Raw genomic sequence first — 7,886 nt, forward strand, 5'->3', positions numbered from 1 at the left:
TGCAGCGTACATTTCAGTCAATGTTGAGCCAGAGATGACAGCAAAACCTCAAGATGCTGGATGAGCAGATAGCAGAGCCCAGCATCAGAGCCCCAGGTGATGAGGCCCAAGCAGAAGCTGATGGATGTCGCAGTGCGTGGGGTGGGAGTTCAGTGGTCTCCAGATCCTGAGGAGCAGGTGACTTGGCTGCAACTAAAACAGGTACATTTAGCCCCCCAGCTGGCCTCCTTGCCTTGAAACTCCCCACAAATGATTCCACTTTTTCTGCTGCCTGATTATTTACCCTGAAAATGCTGTTCCTGTCACAGCTCTTCCCTGCCCATAGAGCTGCATGGTTTCCTGCTTCCTAAATTGAACCAAATTCTGTAAGCCTGCCCTGTCACACCATGGTTACCTGGGACTTCACATGTTTAGAATAGGACTCGTCATTTCCGTTAAATTAGTTTTTCCTCCTGAAGACAATCTTAGCTCATGATCCCATTATCTATATCTGTCATCCAAGAGAGAATTGTCCATGAAGCTTCTGAGTTTTCTTCAGCAGCCCAAGCACTTGGGTTGTACACCCAGATGTCACTGACTGCACCGTTTGCCTCTAGAGTAACCCCCCAGGTGTGCACTGAAAGCCATTCAGAAGCTCCTTCCTTCTCTTTTCTCCTCTGAATATTTTTTAAAAATCACTCCAGGATGAAACTAATCAATCAACATTCTACCAAATGCTAGAGGGTAGGAAATGGGAAATAGAATCTTTTTAGGGAGATGAAATATAGTGGAATTAATTTAAGAACAATTAAACCCAATGTGTATCCATTTACTAGGTCCCTACCAAACTTAACAGATAATGCTTCTCAGGGTGGAGACGATAGCGCTCCAGTACCACGGTCTTCTGGGAGCACCTGCACGGAAATAAAAGGCAGATTCGTGACCTCCACCCCCTACCACTCCCACCCTAGAAGGGGAGAACCAGGGACTTATATTTTAAATAAAATTTCCCCACCAGCTTTTGAGAATCACCACAGCATAGGAAGTACAAAGGAGCATAGTCTGTGTTTAGGCAGCCTACGGTCTAGGCAGGGATGATAAAAAAGCCGGAAGGTGATCTAATCACTGTGTGTTTTAGAAAGATTATTCTGGCAGCAGGGCACGGGGTGGACTTGAGAGGGAAGCTGGAGGCAGGGGATCCACTCAGAGGTGTCGCAGTAAGCCCAGAGGGAGATAAGGGCTGGAGGTGCTGCACGGGAAGGAACAGATGCCGCGTGTCAACTCCCATCATAGACGTGTTTTTTCATTGCAGGCAGTCACCAGTGCCGTTTGGGAATTGGGAGGCTACAGGTGACAAACAAATGAAGTGTATAAAGGGGTCCGAAAAAAACAGTCCAGTTATGCTAGTCGTGGTCTTAAGCCCTGGAAAGATGATGGTCTGCCCTCTCATATTATTCAGAATAAAACAACCCTCAAGGCTCATAGGAATGCTGAAGTTTTTTAAAGTTTTTTCTAAATTTTCCACTTGCAATGCTGTGGATAAATTCACTAGATGGACCTTTTCTTATCTTTTTGCTTCCTCCACTTTGCTGGGCTGTAAGAGCAGGCTTAGTCTTCCTGTGAGGTGATCGGAACCAGGTGGGTGCTGGGGGAGCGGGTTGGAGGTGGAAATAAGGCAGAGGGCACTTTGGGAGGGGTTGGTGGCGGTTCCCCACGGGGTGATGGACACGGATTAGAAAGTGAGAAGGAGGGGGGCTCTTTCAGGAGGTGAAACTGACAGGCCAAGGAACTGCAGCTCCTGGATCAGGCTGAACTCAGCCCAAACTGTTCTAGAATCTAGGTGAGTCAGCTGGGTAACAACTGTGGACATTTGTCCAGAGTCGGGACAGGCTGTCTTTGTCCTTGTGTCCCACTGCAATCAGCATCAGGTCCATGGGGCTCTGACACCTCAGAAGGATGCACCCCTTGACTTCAGGAGAAGGGTGAGAAAATGCCACTGGCTAAAATAAAGCCAAATGATGAACCAAGAATGGGTGAACTCAGTCCTCTGTAGACCCTGCTCTCAGGGGAGCTGTGTGAAGCCAGTGAGCCTGAATTGGAAATTTAAATACAGATCAAAATCTAAAAGGCCCTAATTTGTCCTATAGTTTTAAAACAACAACAAGAATCCTGTCTATTTTTTCTGTTCATTTTACTTTTTTAAACCAGCATTCTGAAGCATTTAATCACGGGGCCCTTTAAAAGCATAACTGACTGACTGAATCTGGCCCTGACATGTTTTGTTTCTTTAGTAGAGCATTGAAAAAACATTTTTGAAGTAGCTGCCAACATTAAAAAACCAGGTGCTCTCACCTAAAAGTCCAAATTACCAACTTCTCTAAAAAAGCCAGACCCGATCACTTCGGGACCTCGCTCCCACATGGCCGCAGTCTGTTGGGGCCGAGCGGCGGTCATGCCGGGGAAGGACCGGCCCTCTTCACGGCGCCGGAGCCCCGGGGACTCACGCCACTGGGCATCAGTTGCCGTTTGTCCTCACACCTGTGCTATTTTTTCTTACAGAAAAGAGGTTTAAAAGCCTATTCATACTCAAGTTGCTATTGAAATTGTTCTTTTACTCAGCCTGTTTCCCTCCTTTATGTTACATACCCAGCCCCTGTCAGTTCAAGTTGCAAACCCTGTTATAACTCCCACTGACATCACACACACACAACCGGATGAAGGGAAGGGGGCCGAATCGCGTCCCAACCATTCCTGCCTCACACACTGGTACAGAAATATGAGAACTGGTACTTCAGCAAGCCTTCAGTCCAGGTGATTCCAAGGTGACCATGAAGTCACCTACCAAGACAACTGCAGGAAAGCACTCTTGGAATATAGCTAACATGAAGAAAATTGTCTTTTGAGATGGTGTTCTGTGGCTAACAAAAGAATAGGTGTCTAGAAAGAGGCATGTCAATGAGAAAAGTCCACTCAAGAGTATTCTAGGTGCAGAAAGGTCCCAGGGATTCTTCCTCTGCCTCTTCTGCAGCCTTAGAACAATCTCTTTTGCAGTCACTCCCTTCCTTTGGGCTGATGCATGCTCACCAAGCAACAAGCTGGTTATAAATTCTATTCCAGGAAACGTGTGTCATGGAAAACAGCTGTGAATATTCTGGTCACTGGACAGCCATACTCATTCATTCATTGCTCACGTGTAAAATGGCCTCTGGCATGCATGTTTCTTGCAAGGAGTGGTTAGTACAGGTCTGCATCCCCCAGGACCTGAATTATAAAACTGAACTCCTGACCTTGCAAAGCCGAGGACCAGAATTTCAATGAGTGGCATTCTCACCGAGGGACAGAGAGACCTCCCAGGTCTCATGGGCCACAGGAGGTCTCCTGATTTGGTTTGCTCCCAAGCTCCCCTTGTCCACAAGAGCTGTTGCTGGTCTCTGACCCTGACCAGGGCCTTGTGCTGTGCCTGACACAGAGGAGCATTCTGTAAGTGGGGAAAGAATTTTGAATAGAAACATGTCAGCAGAAGCCAGGTGACCCCCCCATGGGAGATGCTTGAGAGGATTCTCCTCAAGCTCTGCTTGGGAGGCTGTACTTTTTTTTTTTAAGAACTGTCACCCTGGCTGGCGTAGCCCAGTGGATTGAGCGCGGGCTGCAAACCAAAGCATCGCAGGTTCGATTCCCAGTCAGGGCACATGCCTGGGTTGCAGGCCACAGCCTTCAGCAACTACACATTGATGTTTCTCTCTCTCTCTTTCTCCCTCCCTTCCCTCTCTAAAAATAAATAAATAAAATCTTTTTTTTTTTTTTTTTTTTTTAAGATTTTATTTATTTATTTTTAGGGAGGGAAGGGAGGGAGAGAGAGAGAGATAGAGAGATAGAGAGAGAGAGAAACATCAATGTGCGGTTGCTGGGGGTTATGGCCTGCAACCCAGAAATGTACCCTGGCTGGGAATCGAACCTGGGACACTTTGGTTCCCAGCCCGCGCTAATAAAATCTTTTAAAAAAAAGAATTGTTATTTATTTTTAGAGAGAGAATAAAAGAGGGAGAAAGAGAGGGAGAGAAATAACCATGGGTGAGAGAAACATTAGTTGGTTGCCTCTTGCACGTCCCCAACCAGGGGACTTGGCCCATAACCCAGGCATGTGCCCTGACCCCTGGAACCGAACCAGTGACCTTTCAGTGTTCAGGATGATGTCCAACCCACTGAGCCATGCCAGTCAGAGCAAGAGGCTGTACTTCTTGATGTCGGAAGTCCCTTTGTCTCAGATTCTACAACTCAGCTTCCCAGGCTGGCTGTAGCAGAGCAAGGAGAAGCTACAAGAGTGCCGGCACTTGGCCAGAGGGTGGTCTGAGGTGGGTCCCTGAAGTGAAAGGGCAGTGTTGCCCAGCTGGCATCCATCAGCTTCCTGGTAACCAGAGGTGCTCTCCTGGGATCCCTGGATGCCCAGGAGGGGGAGAGGACAAAGGGGCAGAGAGAAGGAACACGTGAAGAGCTCAGTTTTCCTCCAAGCAGAGCAAGGCAGAAGGGATGGGGCCTTGTTGTGTGGGAAGAGGAGACCTGGCCTCTTCAGAGAGGACGGGCAGGAGGGGCCCAGCAGCCAGGGTGGGTGTGCATGGACCAGCCCTGCCCCAGTGTTAAAAAAATGTTGTGCATCCTTTAAGTAAGGAGAGTTTTATGGTCTAGTGTTGTGTCCTGTCAACACCCGCGGGTGGTGAGTGAATGGAGAGGATGCAGCAGAACCCCCAGGCCCTCTGTGCCCCACTCTCGACAGGCACCCAGTGTCTCAAAGGAGAACTGTGCTGGATGAACCTGGTCCTGCTATGTTCCCTTGACTACCACAGCATTACAGTTGCTTTTGCATTTTCCCGGAAGAATATTATAATAAACCCTACCACCTAGATTTAACAGTAGATTTAACAGTATTTTCCGTTTTCTATATTTACTTCTTTTTTATGCAAACCTCAGATGTCATACAATATGAAGCTTTAAAAAATAAGGACATTTTCTCTCATACAACTGTGATCATCTGCATTGTCCCACATAACCACATACTGTTATCGTACCTAGGAAATGAGCAATAACCCCTTCACATCTTCTAAAACCCAGTCTATATTCAAATTTCCCCAATTGTCCCAGTAATGAATTTGTACGGTTGGTTTGTTGGCAGCAAAGCTTTTTAAACAGTGTTCCCAACAGCCTTGGGCTTCTGCACAAAAGTCTTAGAGGCCAGCAAGGGTGAGGCCTAGCTGCCTACCTCCCCACCCCGTCCCACTGCTTCAGCTAGAGCAGGTTTTATTATTAGGAACAAAAGAGTTTCCCTGTTAAGAAAAAAAAAAGACTTGACAATCATTTCCACTAGGCATTACTTCTGTTATATTTTCAAAGAGTATGCCTGGCGTTGTAACTGCCTTAAATCAGAGGGCTAACTCTGCAGCAGTGGGATTAGGGAGGGCCTGAGGGGGGCGGTGGGGGCGGGGGGCGGGGGCAGGGAGATTAGCAGAGTCAGATGGCTGAACAGGAGAGATTTCATTCTCACTAGGCTTGAGCCTGGACTCGCACAAGCGGCCTTCCCAGTACCTGGAGTCCTGTGGGTCCCCTTGGTAGCCTTCCCCTGGATACTCACACTCTTTGCTCCCTGGGTGCCTGGATCGCACTCTGTGAATCTGTCCTCGTCCTTGCTCATTTGTGGGGCAGTGTAGCACACTCAGAGATCAATGAATTTTGAAACCCTCCCCTGCTCAGTTTATATTTTCCACTTTCCTAGGTACACTCCCAAGAACCTGACCTCAGAGGAATGGTCTTCCGGAATTCTAAGCATTACAGTTTGCCATGACCAAAACGAGAGTAACACAGCATCAATAACACAGACCCATGAGCGCCAAAGCAAGAGCTCTTCCATCACAGGTGCAGCACATCCGTAATCTGAGCCAGCCCCGGGCTGCAGCTGCTGGTACACCAGCCCACGAAGACAAGCCTGACAGCAAGAGAAGTAGGAGATTCTAGGAAATTCTGACCTTCTCAAGGAGCCTCAATACGCCCAGTTTTCCATAAGAGTGCCACACCTCTCTCCTTCCGCAGGACATGTGCCCAGATTAAGCTTCCAAAATATTCAATTTGCTTTTGAGGGGTTTTTTTAATTCTTCTTTTTCTTTTCTACCCACCCTCCACCTTCACCCCCCTCCTCTCTGGCAACCATCAGTTTGTCCTCTGTATCTACAGGTCTGTTTCTGTTTTGTTTACTCATTTGTTTTTATTTTTGTTTTTAGATTCTACAAATAAGTGAAATCATATGGTAGTTGTCTTTCTCTGCTTGGCTAATGTGCCTTAGCATAATCCTCTCCAGGTCCATTATGCTGTTGCAAATGGCAAGATTTTATTCTTTCTTATTGCTGAATAATATTCCATTATACACACACACACACACACACATACACACACACATCATGTACTCTTTTTTATCAACAAACATCATTAATATCGATGCCTTTTATTTTGTGCTTTTGTACAGAGAACTGTCAAATAATCGTAATTGTAGTAAATGTTTCTGTCTGATAAATATCAAAATCTCAGTAGCGTTCATTGTGGTCAAATCAGAATTTAACCAAAACTATCATATGCCAGCACATACAATCATCCCTGTGGTGGCTGAAAAACTGGCTCAAAGACATGGAGGGTACATGTTGATGAGGGAGGGCCGTGCTTGCAGAAAGCTGGGTCTTTTTGATCAGTTTGAGTCCTTTTTTACTTCATCACCAATCTCCCCTCTGAGCTTGAACATAGGAATCTGCTGACCATCCTTGAAGTCTAAGAAGACCTCCTGAAGATGCCACCTGTTAACCGGGGCATCCTGGATGAGCTGACCTGGAGACGGCCTGCTGACCTGGATCCAGAGTCGGGTGTCTTCAGCTGGGCATCAGCAATGCCCATGAAGTTGTACTTGTCAGTGAGTTGGAGACAGTGAATGTTGAGGGGAGCACCCAGAGCTCCCAGGGCCTCAGGGTGGCTGTGCATCTGCTCCAATACCAACCGCTAATAGGAAGCCCTGAAAAAAGTTTTTGTATAAAATAATACAGGAGGGCACAGCCCCTGTGAGTCATCACACCGGTAAGGTTTTCCCAGAGGCGCTGGCATCCTGCCTCCTAGAGACTTTGGCCACTTCGTAGCACAGCTTTCTTGACAGCCATCACAGGAAACTTGTCCTGTCCAGGCTAGAAGTACCACATCTCTGAAAGCACGAGGGTTCCTGCGGGTGTGAGAAGTTTACCACGTGCTCTTTGCCCACTCATCTATCAGTGGACACTGATGTTGCTTCCAAATCTCAGCTATTTTAAATAATCTGCAGTGAACACAGGGTTTCATATAATTTTTTGAATTAGTGTTTTTGTCTTCTTCAAATAAATAACCAGAAGTGAAATTGCTGGGTTGTATGGCTGGTTCTATTTTTAATTTTTTGAGGAATCTCCATACTGTTTTCCATAGGCTCCACCAATTTGTAATCCCACCAACAGTGCATGAAAATTCCCTTTTCTCTACATCCTCGCCAACATTTATTTTGCTTTTGAGATTCTTAAAGTTATATTTCAACTGATGATCTCTATCTTGTCTGTCCTGTTACACTACAGAATCATAACCTCCATTAGGACAATGACAATGTTTCTTTTATATACACACATATCCCAATGAACACATATACCAATGAACACATATTTATCCACTAATATGCATATTATACACAAATTAACACAGCTTGGGCAGAAAACTTGAGAACATTTGAAATAAGTAATCCTTTCTTATCACAGATATTTTTGTAATTTTCAGTAAGTACCAATAAAACTCTACCTTGCCCTTGAATCTAACATTGAATATCTACTAAATACTTGGTTCTGTTTGGATATAAGAGATACATA

The 7,886-nt window shown here is 46.1% G+C and overlaps 1 pseudogene; it reads right to left on the reverse strand.

Annotated features, from left to right (window-relative positions):
• Positions 1 to 6,432: 6,432 nt before the first annotated feature.
• On the reverse strand, positions 6,433 to 7,239 carry LOC114512102 (annotated as a pseudogene).
• Positions 7,240 to 7,886: the final 647 nt, after the last annotated feature.

Source organism: Phyllostomus discolor, chromosome 14 (assembly GCF_004126475.2).
Source record: "Phyllostomus discolor isolate MPI-MPIP mPhyDis1 chromosome 14, mPhyDis1.pri.v3, whole genome shotgun sequence".
NCBI lineage: Eukaryota > Metazoa > Chordata > Mammalia > Chiroptera > Phyllostomidae > Phyllostomus > Phyllostomus discolor.